This window comes from Triticum dicoccoides, chromosome 3A (assembly GCF_002162155.2).
Source record: "Triticum dicoccoides isolate Atlit2015 ecotype Zavitan chromosome 3A, WEW_v2.0, whole genome shotgun sequence".
Lineage (NCBI taxonomy): Eukaryota > Viridiplantae > Streptophyta > Magnoliopsida > Poales > Poaceae > Triticum > Triticum dicoccoides.
In genome coordinates, this window is record NC_041384.1 from 719,682,796 (window position 1) to 719,698,465 (window position 15,670).

Here is a 15,670-nt window from a genome sequence, read left to right on the forward strand (position 1 = left end):
CACTGGTGGCCATAGGAGCCCCGTCGTCCCTGGTGGTTGGCCCGCTTGAGCAGGGGAGGCCAACGAGATGGTCATGCGCGAGCAGAGGAGGTCGCGGACAGCGACGGAAGGAGGAGGCGCGGGCGAAGCGGGAAGGATGGAGCTCGGGGCGCGGCGCGCTCGCTCGGAGGCATGAGGCGCACGGGACTGGGCGAGGGGAAGCAGCAACACGCGGTGCGAGGGGAGGTCCCGCGACGACGGGGCACCGGAAAACAGAGGCGGACGGCGGAGGTGCTGCAGGAGCGGCACTCGGGCGCGAGCTAAGGAGGCGGAGCAGAGGAAGGGGAGGCCGGAGGTGGTCCTCGCCGACGATGGAGGGACGCAGGCGCGAGGGGGAGGATGAGAGGAAAAAGAATAGTGGCCTGCTGGTGTCTGCCGGAGACGGCGGGTGCGAGGGGTCGTCGGAGCGGCGTCGTGGACGCCGGCACCAAGCGGCGGCGAGTGGCCGTCGGTGGACTCTGGGAATGGATAAGGAATATAGGACTGAATGCGGGCTGAATTCCAACTAATGTAGGGGCTCTTTTGAAAAAATGAAACGTTTTCTTAGGAACTCACTTAATATAGGACTGCGGGTTGAATTCAACAAACAACAGGGGCTTTTTTGCAGTAACCGGTTTATTAGTAGGTTTTTTTTTTTGAGACAATCACGCGAAGCTTTATTTATCCTGATAAATGTTTACAGGGACAAAAACGAGATTACCGGGGTGTCCTAACCAAACATGGCGGCCCACCCCTAACTTTAAAGCATGCTTCGCTAGATTGGGAGAATTTGGTTTATTAGTAGGTAATAAAGATTCCATCGTCCGAAATGAGATCGCTAATTCCTGCTAAAAAGGTTCGCTCCCTGGCCCACTAACCGGCCCACCACTACTTTAATTCGCATTGATGCCTAAAAAAGGCCCAGCCCAGTCAGCTAAAGGAAAAACACATCGTTTTCTTCCTCGTTGAGATACAAAACATGAAGTTCTAATGGCTCCTATAATGGTGGCTGGGCTCTGTGGTACTCGTACATAGCTAGGCGGACGCCCCTTGGATCGGGGTCCCGGGGCGGCCGGCCCCTCCGCCCCCGCTCCCCCTTTCCCCAAGGCCGGCCCTGGGTGCAGGCGTGCAGTTGCTGTATGAGTCGAGGTCCGAGCTCTTGCGGCTGGTCACGACAAACACCATGAGCGCCGCCGGACAGAGCCCTGCGGCTACGGCCCAGGCCACCAGTACCGTCGTGTGGCGTTTCCTGGGCGCCTGCACTATCGATGGCACAACCTACGCAGGAGACACATGCCGCGGCGAGTACTCAACATGCGGCACCTAGCCATGGGCTCGTCTCCGGCGGAACGCCCTGCTGTGGCTGCGGGCACTTTTGCCGATGAGGCTGCAACGGTTGGTACTACCTCCGAGGCTCACGCTTAGCTCGCGCCGATTAATTTCCACAGCTCCTTGATCGATTCCATTCATCCAGAATGTGTATATACGTAGAGCTGGTTGATTTCACGACCGTGGGTTTCTTGTTGCGTTGTTTTGAGGTTCGGCCAAAGAGACGAGAGATTGAGAATTAAAAAAACCCTCCGTTCTTAGACCAAACTTTGGGTAGGTCAACTTTTAAATCCCAGCCGTCAATCTTTATGGTTAATATAAAATCGACGGATATTTTTTTTTGAAAGTCACCGGGGGAGCTTTTTCCTTTTATTAAATCACACCCCCGGGGGGAGCAAGGTTTTTACAGAAAGAGGAAGAGAAGGGACGGCACCCCTAGACGCACAGCCCGTGTCATAGAGGGTGGGGGGAGTTCGAGCCCTCCCCCGCGGCATACAAGTCGACTAGCCGGAGGGCGCGAACACCAGCAACCACCTGTCGATGCACGGCCGGTCAGCCACCTTCAGGCGCCCCCTCCACAGGGCCGCATCCTCCCTGCAGCAGCCGAGGAGACGAGTGAGGGAGCGCGGCTCGGCCCGGAAGACCACCGCATTTCTATGCTTCCTGAGCTGCCAGCAGCACAGCAGGACGGAGGACGCGGTAGCAGCTTCGCCGGCCACGGCACGGACGTCCAGGTCCTGCAGAGGCCCCACATTGTAGCCTCGACCGGCCACCTCGAGCCCAATGAATCGCCAGAACGAATGCGCGAAAGGACAAGCAAAAATCATGTGATCAGCCGTCTCGAGCACATCGCCGCAGATGGGGCACGCCGCCTCCTCCGCAGCGACGATGGTTTTCCGAAGAAGGACGTCCCGCCTGTGCACCCTTCACTGGACAAGGAGCCAGCCGAAGAAACGGACGCGAGAGGGAGCAGCGCACCCCCAAATGAACTCGGCGAAAGCAGCATGCACCCCACCGAACTTCTCCAGAGCGTAGACAGCAGCCGCCGCAATGCCTCCCCGGGGTCCCGGGCACAACACCGAGCTCCGCACGTCGTTTCCTGGGGTCGAAACGACCCCATCCATGAGCGTCAGGAGGGTGGCCTGTTCCGCCGCACCAGCTGTGGTGAGCCTGGGCACGAGCGCACTGTCCAGTCCGTGGGAGCGCACCCACCACACCGTGACCTCCGGTTCAGTCGCGTGCGAGAGGAGGGCGGGGAAGGCCGCCGCGACAGCTCCACACGGGAGCCAGTTATCGAACCAGTAAGATGTTCGTTTCCCGTCACAGACCTCCACCGTTGTCAGGCCGCGGTAGAGCGGGAGGAGACCGCTGAGAGCCTTGCCGTGCTCCCCGGTCGCCCGGGCGGCTGACCCGGAGAGGAGGGATCGCCCCGCGAGCTTGGCCCAGACCCACGTCGCCCACCGCGACGATGCGGAGCAGGCATGGAGCCAATGTAGCATCTTGATCAGCAGGCAACGGTTCTGCGTCGCGAGGTTGCGAACCCCTAACCCGCCCTCCGCCTTGGATCGGCAGACTCTCTCCCATGCCACCAGGCATTGGGCGCCAGAGGCGCGTTCAGCTGCGTTCCAAATGAAGGCGTGGCGCAGTGAGTCCAGGGCCTTGATCACCGCCGGAGGGAGCAACATAGCCGCCATAGCGTACGTGGGTAGAGCATCCAGGACGACATTGATGAGGACGAGCCGCCCGGCAGGGGAGTGAAGGCGCGCCCGCCAACCCGACAAGTACTTGTCGACTTTGGCGATCATGGGGAGGAAATCCGCAAAGCAGAGTTTCTCCCATGAGAGAGGGAGCCCGAGGTAAGCCTGCGGGAATCCTTGGACATCGCAACCAAGGGCGCCGACGGTTATGTCCAGCACGTCCGCCGGCACATGCATGTGGACGAGCGTGCTTTTGGAGAAGTTGATGGCGAGCCCCGTAGCGGCCGCGAAGTCGTCAAGGATCCGTCGGAGACGGGCAGCCGCTCCGGTGTCCGCCTTGAGAATAACCAGCGTATCGTCTGCATATTGCAGCACGAGGGGCGGCTCTCCGTCCACAAGAGGGTGAAAAAGCCTGCCATCTTGCCGGATCATCTGCTGCAGCACGTCGGCGACGATGAGGAAGAGGTAGGGCGAGCTCGGGTCCCCCTGACGCAGCGCCCGCCGCACCGTGTACCATTTCCCAGGCACACCGTTCAGGAGCACCGCCGATCGGGAGGACCGGAAGATCGAGTCCAGCCAGGAGCACCATTGGGCAGGGAACCCTCGCACCTCGAGGATGCGGCGCAGCGCACCCCAGTCCACAGAGTCAAATGCCTTGGCGAAGTCGAGCTTGAAGACGAGCGTGGGGGCACGGCGCCTGTGGCAGCACTGGATGACCTCGGCGGCGCAGACAAAGTTCTCGGAGATGCTCCGACCAACCAGGAACCCGGACTGATCGCAGTCGATGATGCCGCCGATCTGCTGCTGCAGCCGCGAGGTGAGGCCGCGGCAAAGAATTTTTACATCCGCATTCTGAAGAGAGACCGGGCGAAAGGCAGCCGGCGTTGGCACCCCCGCACCTTTGGGCACGAAGGCGATGTTCGCCGTCCCGTCGTGGACAACAGCGAACAGCCGCTGCAGGTCCTTGAAGACGACGCCCCATGCCGCCTGGTAGAACGCCGGGCCGAGGCCGTCCGGCCTAGGCGCGCTTGATCGGTCCAGCATAGCCGCCACCTCCTTGATCTCGTCGGCCGAAAACGGCCGAGTCAGGGCAGCCCCATCCACGCGAGCAGCATCGCGGTACAGGGCCGGCAGGTCGAAGCGCCAAACGGATGGACGCGCCTTGCCCAGGAGCTCGGAGTAGAAGAAGAGGAGGGCCGCCGCCTTCCCCGCATGGTCGAGGATGGAAGCCCCGTCCACATCCAAGGCCAGGATGGCGTTGGAGCGTCGTCGCTGGGAGGCACTTGCGTGGAAGAAGCCCGTGTTCTCATCACCCTCGCAGACGGCTCGGCATTTCCCACGCTATTTCCAATACGCACTCTGACGCTTGATCGAGGCCACCAGCGCCAGCCGCGAGTCATGACGGAGCTGGATTTCATCCACAGACAAAGGACGGCATTCCTCCCAAAAATCAACCAAGTCAATCAAGAATTTGCAGTCATTATCGAAAGTGGGAATGAACTTGTGTTGCCTTTTCCAAACCTTGGCCGCAGCTCTGTACCTCTTCTTGCGTGCTGCCAAGCAGCCCACCGCGCACCGCCCATGACCAGCGCTCGACCAGGAAGGAAGGGTGGACGGGAGGAACTGAGGGTCACGGAGCCAGGCGTTCTCAAAGAAAAAACGCGGAGATGAAGGGATTTTGGTTAGCGCGTCCATGACCAGGGGGACGTGGTCCGAGGTGGGGCGCGGGCGGGAGGAGAGGGACGAGTCCGAAAAGGCCACGTCCCAGGCCGAGTCGAAGAAGACATGGTCCAAGCGAGCAAGCGTGGGCGGGTCTCGCTTATTAGTCCAGGTGAAGAGACGGTCAGACAGAGCGAGCTCATGCAGCGCAAGGCTGTTGATGAGAGAGTTAAAAATCGCAGCGCGGGAGTGAAGGAAATATGCCCTAGAGGCAATAATAAAGTTATTATTTATTTCCTTATAATCATGATAAATGTTTATTATTCATGCTAGAATTGTATTAACCGGAAACATAATACATGTGTGAATACATAGACAAACAAAGTGTCACTAGTATGCCTCTACTTGACTAGCTCGTTAATCAAAGATGGTTATGTTTCCTAACCATGAACAATGAGTTGTTATTTGATTAATGGGATCACATTATTAAGAGAATGATCTGATTGACATGACCCATTCCATTAGCTTAGCACCCGATCGTTTAGTATGTTGCTATTGCTTTCTTCATGACTTATACATGTTCCTATAACTATGAGATTATGCAACTCCCGTTTACCAGAGGAACACTTTGGGTACTACCAAATGTCACAACGTAACTGGGTGATTATAAAGGAGTACTACAGGTGTCTCCAAAGGTACATGTTGGGTTGGCGTATTTCGAGATTAGGTTTTGTCACTCCGATTGTCGGAGAGGTATCTCTGGGCCCTCTCGGTAATGCACATCACTTAAGACTTGCAAGCATTGCAACTAAATGAGTTAGTTGCGGGATGATGTATTACAGAACGAGTAAAGAGACTTGCCGGTAACGAGATTGAACTAGGTATAGGAATACCGACGATCGAATCTCGGGCAAGTAACATACCGATGACAAAGGGAACAACGTATGTTGTTATGCGGTCTGACCGATAAAGATCTTCGTAGAATATGTAGGAGCCAATATGGGCATCCAGGTCCCGCTATTGGTTATTGACCGGAGACGTGTCTCGGTCATGTCTACATTGTTCTCGAACCCGTATACATGTTTAAGGTTACGATGACAGTTATATTATGAGTTTACATGTTTTGATGTACCGAAGGAGTTCGGAGTCCCGGATGAGATCGGGGACATGACGAGGAGTCTCGAAATGGTCGAGACGTAAAGATTCATATATTGGATGTTATGGTTAGGCCAAGGGGTCAAGCCCATGAGGCTTTAGGTCGGCGCAAAAGGAGTTTTGCGGAGGCCAAGGGGCCAAACGCCGGAGACCCTGGCGTCTGGCCTTGAGCCAGACGCCGAGGCCCATGGCGTCTGGGCCAGACGCCAAGGATTGTGGCGTTTGGTCCTGGAGTCCGAGTGGGACTCTTGCCTTTCGGGCAAAACCGACTTTGAGGAGGCTTTTGCTCCAAGTTTCGACCCCGGGGCTCAACATATAAATAGAGGGGCAGGGCTAGCACCAAAGGGACAACAAGTTGATCCAAGTGATCTATTCCTTAGCCGTGTGCGGTGCTCCCAGCCACCATATTCCTCGATAATACTGTAGCGGAGTTTAGGCGAAGCCCTGCTGCTGTAGTGCATCAAGATCGTCACCACGCCGTCGTGCTGATGGAACTCTTCCCCGACACTTTGCTGGATCAGAGTCCGGAGATCGTCATCGAGCTGAACGTGTGCTCGAACTCGGAGGTGCCGTAGTTTCGTTACTTGATCGGTTGGATCGTGAAGACGTACGACTACTTCCTCTATGTTGCGTCAACGCTTCCGCAGTCGGTCTGCGTGGGTACGTAGACAACACTCTCCCCTCTCGTTGCTATGCATCACATGATCTTGCGTGAGCGTAGGAAAATTTTGAAATTACTACGAAACCCAACAGTGGCATCCGAGCCTAGGTTATTTATGTTGATGTTATATGCACGAGTAGAACACAAGTGAGTTGTGGGCGATATAAGTCATACTGCCTACCAGCATGTCATACTTTGGTTCGGCGGCATTGTTGGACGAGACGACCCGGACCAACATTACGCGTACGCTTACGCGAGACCGGTTCCCCCGACGTGCTTTGCACACAGGTGGCTTGCGGGCGACTGTCTCTCCAACTTTAGTTGAACCAAGTGCTACGCCCGGTCCTTGCGAAGGTTAAAACGGAGTCTATTTGACAAACTATCGTTGTGGTTTTGATGCGTAGGTGAGATTGGTTCTTGCTTAAGCCCATAGCAGCCCTATAAAACTTGCAACAACAAAGTAGAAGACGTCTAACTTGTTTTTGCAGGGCATGTTGTGATGTAATATGGTCAAGACATGATGCTGAATTTTATTGTATGAGATGATCATGTTTTGTAACCGAGTTATCGGCAACTTGCAGGAGCCTTATGGTTGTCGCTTTATTGTATGCAATGAAATCGCGATGTAATGCTTTACTTTATCACTAAGCGGTAGCGATAGTCGTAGAAGCACAAACTTGGCGAGACGACAACGATGCTACGATGGAGATCAAGGTGTCACGCCGGTGACGATGGTGATCACAACGGTGCTTCGGAGATGGAGATCACAAGCACAAGATGATGATGGCCATATCATATCACTTATATTGATTGCATGTGATGTTTATCCTTTTATGCATCTTATCTTGCTTTGATTGACGGTAGCATTATAAGATGATCTCTCACTAAATTATCAAGAAGTGTTCTCCCTGAGTATGCACCGTTGCGAAAGTTCTTCGTGCTGAGACACCACGTGATGATCGGGTGTGATAGGTTCTACATTCAAATACAACGGGTGCAAAACAGTTGCACACGCAGAATACTCAGGTTATACTTGACGAGCCAAGCATATACAGATATGGCCTTGGAACACGGAGACCGAAAGGTCGAGCGTGAATCATATAGTAGATATGATCAACATAACGATGTTCACCATTGAAAACTACTCCATCTCACGTGATGATCGGACATGGTTTAGTTGATTTGGATCACGTGATCACTTAGAAGATTAGAGGGATGTCTATCTAAGTGGGAGTTCTTAAGTAATATGATTAATTGAACTTAAATTTATCATGAACTTAGTCCTGGTAGTATTAGCATATCTATGTTGTAGATCAATAACTCGCGTTGTTGCTTTCATATGTTTATTTTGATATGTTCCTAGAGAAAATTGTGTTGAAAGATGTTAGTAGCAATGATGCGGATTGGATCCGTGATCTGAGGTTTATCCTCATTGTTGCACAGAAGAATTATGTCCTTGATGCACCGCTAGGTGACGGACCTATTGCAGGAGCAGATGCAGACGTTATGAACGTTTGGCTAGCTCAATATGATGACTACTTGATAGTTTAGTGCACCATGCTTAATGGCTTAGAATCGGGACTTCAAAGACGTTTTGAATGTCATGGAGCATATGAGATGTTCCAGGAGTTCAAGTTAATATTTCAAGCAAATACCCAAGTTGAGAGATATGAAGTCTCTAACAAGTTCTATAGCTAAAAGATGGAGGAGAATCGCTCAACTAGTGAGCATGTGCCCAGATTGTCTGGGTACTACAATCGCTTGAATCAAGTGGGAGTTAATCTTCCAGATAAGATAGTGATTGACAGAATTCTCTAGTCACCATCACCAAGTTTGTAGAACTTCGTGATGAACTATAATATGCAAGGGATAACGGAAACAACTCCCAAGCTCTTCGTGATGCTGAAATCAACGAAGGTAGAAATCAAGGAAAACATCAAGTCTTGATGGTTGACAAGATCACTAGTTTCAAGAAAAGGGCATAGGGAAGAAGGGGAACTTCAAGAAGAACGGCAAGCAAGTTGCTGCTCAAGTGAAGAAGCCCAAGTCTGGTCCTAAGCCTGAGACTAAGTGCTTCTACTGCAAAGGGACTGGTCACTGGAAGCGGAACTACCCCAAGTGATTGGCGGATAAGAAGGATGACAAAGTGAACATAAGTATATTTGATATACATGTTATTGATGTGTACTTTACTAGTGTTTATAGCAAACCCTCAGTATTTGATACTAATTCAGTTGCTAAGATTAGTAACTCGAAACGGGAGTTGCAGAATAAACAGAGACTAGTTAAGGATGAAGTGACGATGTGTGTTGGAAGTGGTTCCAAGATTGATATGATCATCATCGCACACTCCCTATAATTTCGAGATTAGTGTTGAACCTAAATAAGTGTTATTTGGTGTTTGCGTTGAGCATGAATATGATTTGATCATGTTTATTGTAATACTGTTATTCATTTAAAGAGAATAAATTGTTGTTCTATTTATATGAATAAAACCTTATATGGTTACACACCCAATGAAAATAGTTCGTTGGATCTCGATCGTAGTGATACACATAATCATAATATTGAAACCAAAAGATGCAAAGTTAATAATGATAGTGTAACTTATTTGTAGCACTGCCGTTTAGGTCATATTGGTGTAAAGCGCATGAAGAAACTCCATGCTTATGGGCTTTTGGAATCACTTGATTATGAATCACTTGATGCTTGCGAACCATGCCTCATGGGCAAGATGACTAAGACTAGACTCCGTTCTCCGGAGCGAGCAACTGACTTATTGGAAATAATACATACTGATGTATGCGGTCCGATGAGTGTTAAGACTCACAGCAAGTATCGTTATTTTCTGAACTTCACAGATGATTTGAGCAGATATGGGTATATCTACTTGATGAAACATAAGTCTGAAACATTTGAAGAGTTCAAAGAATTTCAGAGTGAAGTGGAAAATCATCGTGACAAGAAAGTAAAAGTTTCTACGATCTGATCACGGAGACAAATATTTGAGTTACGAGTTTGGTCTTCAATTAAAACAATGTGGAATAGTTTCACAAACTCATGCCACATGGAACACCACAGCATAATGGTGTGTCCGAACGTCATAACCGTACTTTATTGGATATAGTGCAATCTATGATGTCTCTTACCGATCTACCACTATCGTTTTGGGGTTATGCATTAGAGACAGTTGCATTCACGTTAAATAGGGCACCATCTAAATCCGTTGAGACGACACCGAATGAACTATGGTTTGGCAAGAAACCTAAGCTGTCGTTTCTTAAAGTTTGGGACTGCGATGCTTATGTGAAAAAGTTTTAACATGATAAGCTCGAACCCAAATCGGAGAAGTAAATCTTCATAGGATATCCAAAGGAAACTATTGGATACACCTTCTATCACAGATTCGAAGGCAAGACTTTTGTTGCTAAATTCGGAAACTTTCTAGAGAAGGAGTTTCTCTCGAAAGAAGTGAGTGGGAGGAAAGTAGAAAACTTGATAAGGTAAGTGTACCTTCTCCCTTATTGGAAAGTAGTTCATCAAAGAAATCTGTTCTTGTGACTACTACACCAATTAGTGAGGAAGCTAATGATGATGATCATGTAACTTCAGATCAAGTTACTACCGAATCTCGTAGGTAAACCAGAGTGAGATCCGCACCAGAGTGGTACGGTAATCCTGTTATGGAAGTCATGTTGCTAGACCATGACGAACTTGCGAACTATGAGGAAGCGATGATGAGCCCAGATTCCGCGAAATGGTTTGAGGCCATGAAATCTGAGATATGATCCATGTATGAGAACAAAGTATGGACTTTGATGGATTTGCCCGATGATCGGCAAGCCATAGAAAATAAATGGATCTTCAAGAGGAAGACGGACGCTGATAGTAGTGTTACTATCTACAAAGCTAGAATTGTCGCAAAAGGTTTTCGACAAAGTTCAAGGTGTTGACTACGATGAGAGTTTCTCAATCGTATCTATGCTTAAGTCTGTCCGAATCATGTTAGCAATTGCCGCATTTTATGAAATCTGGCAAATGGATAAACAAAACTGCATTCCTTAATAGATTTATTAAAGAAGAGTTGTATATGATACAACCAGAAGGTTTTGTCAATCCTAAAGGTGCTAACAAAATATGCAAGCTCCAGCGATCCATCTATGGACTGGAGCAAGCATCTCGAAGTTGGAATATACGTTTTGATAAGTTGATCAAAGCATATAGTTTTATACAGACTTGCGGTGAAGCCTGTATTTGCAAGAAAGTGAGTGGGAGCACTACAACATTTCTGATAAGTATATGTGTATGACATATTGTTGATCGGAAATAATGTAGAATTATTCTGTAAAGCATAAAGGAGTGTTTGAAAGGAGTTTTTCAAAGAAAGACTTCGGTGAAGCTGCTTACATATTGAGCATCAAGATCTATAGAGATAGATCAAGACGCTTGATAAATTTTTTCAATAAGTACATACCTTGACAAGATTTTGAAGTAGTTCAAAATGGAGCAGTCAAAGAAAGAGTTCTTGCCTGTATTACAAGGTGTGAAGTTGAGTAAGACTCAAAGCCCGACCACGGCAGAAGATAGAAAGAGAATGAAAGTCATTCCCTATGCCTCAGCCATAGGTTCTATAAAGGATGCCATGCTGTGTACCAGATCTATTGTATACCCTACACTGTGTTAAGCAAGGGAGTACAATAGTGATCTAAGAGTAGATCACTGGACAGCGGTCAAAATTATCCTTAGTGGAATAAGGAAATATTTCTCAATTATGGAGGTGAACAAAAAGGTTCGTCGTAAAAAGTTATGTCGATGCAAGTTTTGACACAGATCTGGATGACTCTAAGTCTCGATCTAGATACACATTGAAAGTGGGAGCAATTAGCTAGAGTAGCTCCGTGCAGAGCATTGTTGACATAAATATTTGCAAAATACTTACGGATCTGAATGTGACAGACCCGGGGCCTAAATTATCTCACAAGCAAAACATGATCACACCTTAGTACTCTTTGGGTGTTAATCACATGGCGATGTGAACTAGATTACTGACTCTAGTAAAACCCTTTGGGTGTTGATCACATATCGATGTGAACTATGGGTGTTAATCACATGGTGATGTGAACTATTGCTGTTAAATCACATGGCGATGTGAACTAGATTATTGACTCTAGTGCAAGTGGGAGACTGAAGGAAATATGCCCTAGAGGCAATAATAAAGTTATTATTTATTTCCTTATAATCATGATAAATGTTTATTATTCATGCTAGAATTGTATTAACCGGAAACATAATACATGTGTGAATACATAGACAAACAAAGTGTAAGTAGTATGCCTCTACTTGACTAGCTCGTTAATCAAAGATGGTTATGTTTCCTAACCATGAACAATGAGTTGTTATTTGATTAACGGGATCACATCATTAAGAGAATGATCTGATTGACATGACCCATTCCATTAGCTTAGCACCCGATCGTTTAGTATGTTGCTATTGCTTTCTTCATGACTTATACATGTTCCTATAACTATGAGATTATGCAACTCCCGTTTACCAGAGGAACACTTTGGGTACTACCAAACGTCACAACGTAACTGGGTGATTATAAAGGAGTACTACAGGTGTCTCCAAAGGTACATGTTGGGTTGGCGTATTTTGAGATTAGGTTTTGTCACTCCGATTGTCGGAGAGGTATCTCTGGGCCCTCTCGGTAATGCACATCACTTAAGCCTTGCAAGCATTGCAACTAAATGAGTTAGTTGCGGGATGATGTATTACAGAACGAGTAAAGAGACTTGCCGGTAACGAGATTGAACTAGGTATAGGAATACCGACGATCGAATCTCGGGCAAGTAACACACCGATGACAAAGGGAACAACATATGTTGTTATGCGGTCTGACCGATAAAGATCTTCGTAGAATATGTAGGAGCCAATATGGGCATCCAGGTCCCGCTATTGGTTATTGACCGGAGACGTGTCTCGGTCATGTCTACATTGTTCTCGAACCCGTAGGGTCCGCACGCTTAAGGTTACGATGACAGTTATATTATGAGTTTACATGTTTTGATGTACCGAAGGAGTTCGGAGTCCCGGATGAGATCGGGGACATGACAAGGAGTCTCAAAATGGTCGAGACGTAAAGATTCATATATTGGATGATATGGTTAGGCCAAGGGGTCAAGCCCATGAGGCTTTAGGTCGGTGCAAAAGGAGTTTTGCGGAGGCCAGGGGGCCAAACGCCGGAGATCCTGGCGTCTGGCCCTGGGCCAGACGCCGAGGCCCATGGCATCTGGGCCAGACGCCAAGGATTGTGGCGTTTGGTCCTGGAGTCCGAGTGGGACTCTTGCCTTTCAGGCAAAACCGACTTTGAGGAGGCTTTTGCTCCAAGTTTCGACCCCAGGGCTCAACATATAAATAGAGGGGCAGGGCTAGCACCAAAGGGACAACAAGTTGATCCACGTGATCTATTCCTTAGCCGTGTGCGGTGCTCCCAGCCACCATATTCCTCGATAATACTGTAGCGGAGTTTAGGCGAAGCCCTGCTGCTGTAGTGCATCAAGATCGTCACCACGCCGTCGTGCTGACGGAACTCTTCCCCGACACTTTGCTGGATCGGAGTCCGGTGATCGTCACCGAGCTGAACGTGTGCTCGAACTCGGAGGTGCCGTAGTTTCGGTACTTGATCGGTTGGATCGTGAAGACGTACGACTACTTCCTCTATGTTGCGTCAACGCTTCCGCAGTCGGTCTGCGTGGGTACGTAGACAACACTCTCCCCTCTCGTTGCTATGCATCACATGATCTTGCGTGAGCGTAGGAAAATTTTGACATTACTACGAAACCCAACAGGGAGGCATCAAACCGATCGTTGTTTTTCTCGTGCGGGAAACGGATTAAGTTGAAGTCCCCAAGCACCATCCAGGGCCCGGAGATGCCCCGGGCGACCGCATGGAGGTCGTTGACGAAATCCGTCGTGAGGGTGTGGTCCGAGGGGGCATAGACGTTGGTGATCGTGAAAGAGAGGGCGGTCGTAGTGGAGAGGAGGGAGGCGGTCAGTGTGAAGCGGGAGGACGAAGAGGAGGCCAGAGACAAGACGCGGGGGGTCCCAAGCCGTGACAATTCCGCCTCGGGTCCCACCGGCATGTTTACAGACATAGGACTCGAGGCGAGCAGGCAGGAACGAGCGCGCTTTGAGAGGGTGGAGATCTTCCAACTTGCTCTCCTGGATGCAGGCAATCGCAGGGCTGACAGCGTTGATAGAGTTTCTAACAACGTCACACTTATCCGTGTCCCCCAACCCCTGCACGTTCCAACACAAGAGCGAGAGCTTGACACAGGAGGCACTATCCGTTACAGGCATGGACACCGATGAGAGCAAGGGAGGACCCCGTCCCGAACCCCACGTCCAGGAAAGGAGACAGACACACACAACACTCGCGGGCAGCACAAACGATGTAGGTATCCGCAAACGAAAACCTAGGACACCCTAGGGGGGAAGGAGGAGCGGCGCGACTCGTGTGGTGCTCCCGGGCACACAGAGTGCCCTTACACATCATCACTAGTCATCACCGGAGCTGAGGGAATCATGGCCGCAGAGCGCACGGCCGCCGCCTCCGTGGCGTTCAACGACTTGAGAACCGCGTCTAGCATCTTGCCTTTGGCCACCTTGGACTTGAGGCGCGGCGAGCAGCCAGTGAGAGCATCATGAAGCGCACGAAGCCGCACCACCTTCTCTTCCATGCCGATCCACTTGGACGGCTCATCCCGAGCGATCCTGGTGCTCCTACGCCGCTCGGGGAGGGGCGCCACCACCGCCGGAGGCGGCTCCTCGATTTCGACCAGCGAGACGCTGGATCGGCCGCCAGGGGATCCCGCGCTGGGAGAGCCCCCCGCACCACAATGGGGCGGCAAGACCTCGCCCACCATGAGGGGAGCAGGGAGACGAAGGGGCGAGCTGCGGTTGAGAGGGGGGCACCCAAGAGTCGCAGCATGAAGGCCAGCTGGAGCCCGGGCCCCCGCGCGCCCCCATGCACTATAGCGCCCTCGCCAGCACGAGATCCCACCGGCTGACCAAGGAGAACGGCCCGATTGTGGGCGAAAGGGGGTGGCGGCTCAGCGAAAAAAGGGATGTAAGTCCCGTCGGCCGAGTAGGAGTCGTCCCGGCTCCAGGCACGGACGGGACGGATCACGACAATGCGAGTCCCCCACCGACCCCCAGGGGCCAAACGTCACAGGGGACGCGCCGGGGTTTTTGCAGTAGGACGACCGCCCGCACCGTGGCAAGCTCACGACCGGAGAGCACCAGCGGGTCCACCTCGAGCACCTTGCCGAACCCAGAGAACATGGCGGGGACGCAGACGGGGGTGATGAACTCCGCAGGGAATCCGGTGGCGGCCAGCACCGCGCACACGTCGAGGCAAGGAGTGACACGGTCGTAGGCCTCCTCCGCGAAGAGGTCGATGCGCGCGCCCTCGTGCTGGAAAAGCTGATGCCGGAGAGCCTCTTCCCGGTCCTCCCAGGTCGCGAAGCGGAGATACATGGCCCCGACCGACGACAGCACGACCTCCGGGAGGAGATGGCTGATGTTGTCGAGGACGACAGCTTGCACATCAAGCATGCCGTTGTGGAAGGCGTTGGGAGGGTCAATGACCACAACGGCAAGACGTTGGGCCGCCGCGTAGTCGCCCTCCGGCATGAAAACCTCCAAGGCGTTCGGGCGTTCCGAGTCCGCAATGACGGACGGGATGGAGTTTCCCGACGACACGGAGGAACCGGAGCGCAGGGAGACCCGGGACTCAGACGAGGAGGAGCCGTGCTCGCGAAACGCCAGGAGCTCGGGAGGGATGGCCAAGGCAGGCGATGGCGCGGGCGCGACAGGGGCCCCGCGCTCCTCAGGTCCCACCGGCGGGGACGGCGGCGGCGAGCTAACCACCCCCATGATGGAGATATCGCGAGGGCGGGGCGGCGATAGGGAAGCCGGCCCGCCGGAACCAGGTGCTGGGACCCCGACTCCCGTCACCGCAGCGGGGGCCGAGCTCGACTCCCCCACCTCCAGCCTCCTGGGCTAGATGGACGCGGCACGGCTAGCAGAAGCCGAAGGGCGGGCCCGTGGGTAGGGAGTGGGCTGGCGACGACAGGGGGGCTGCCGCGCG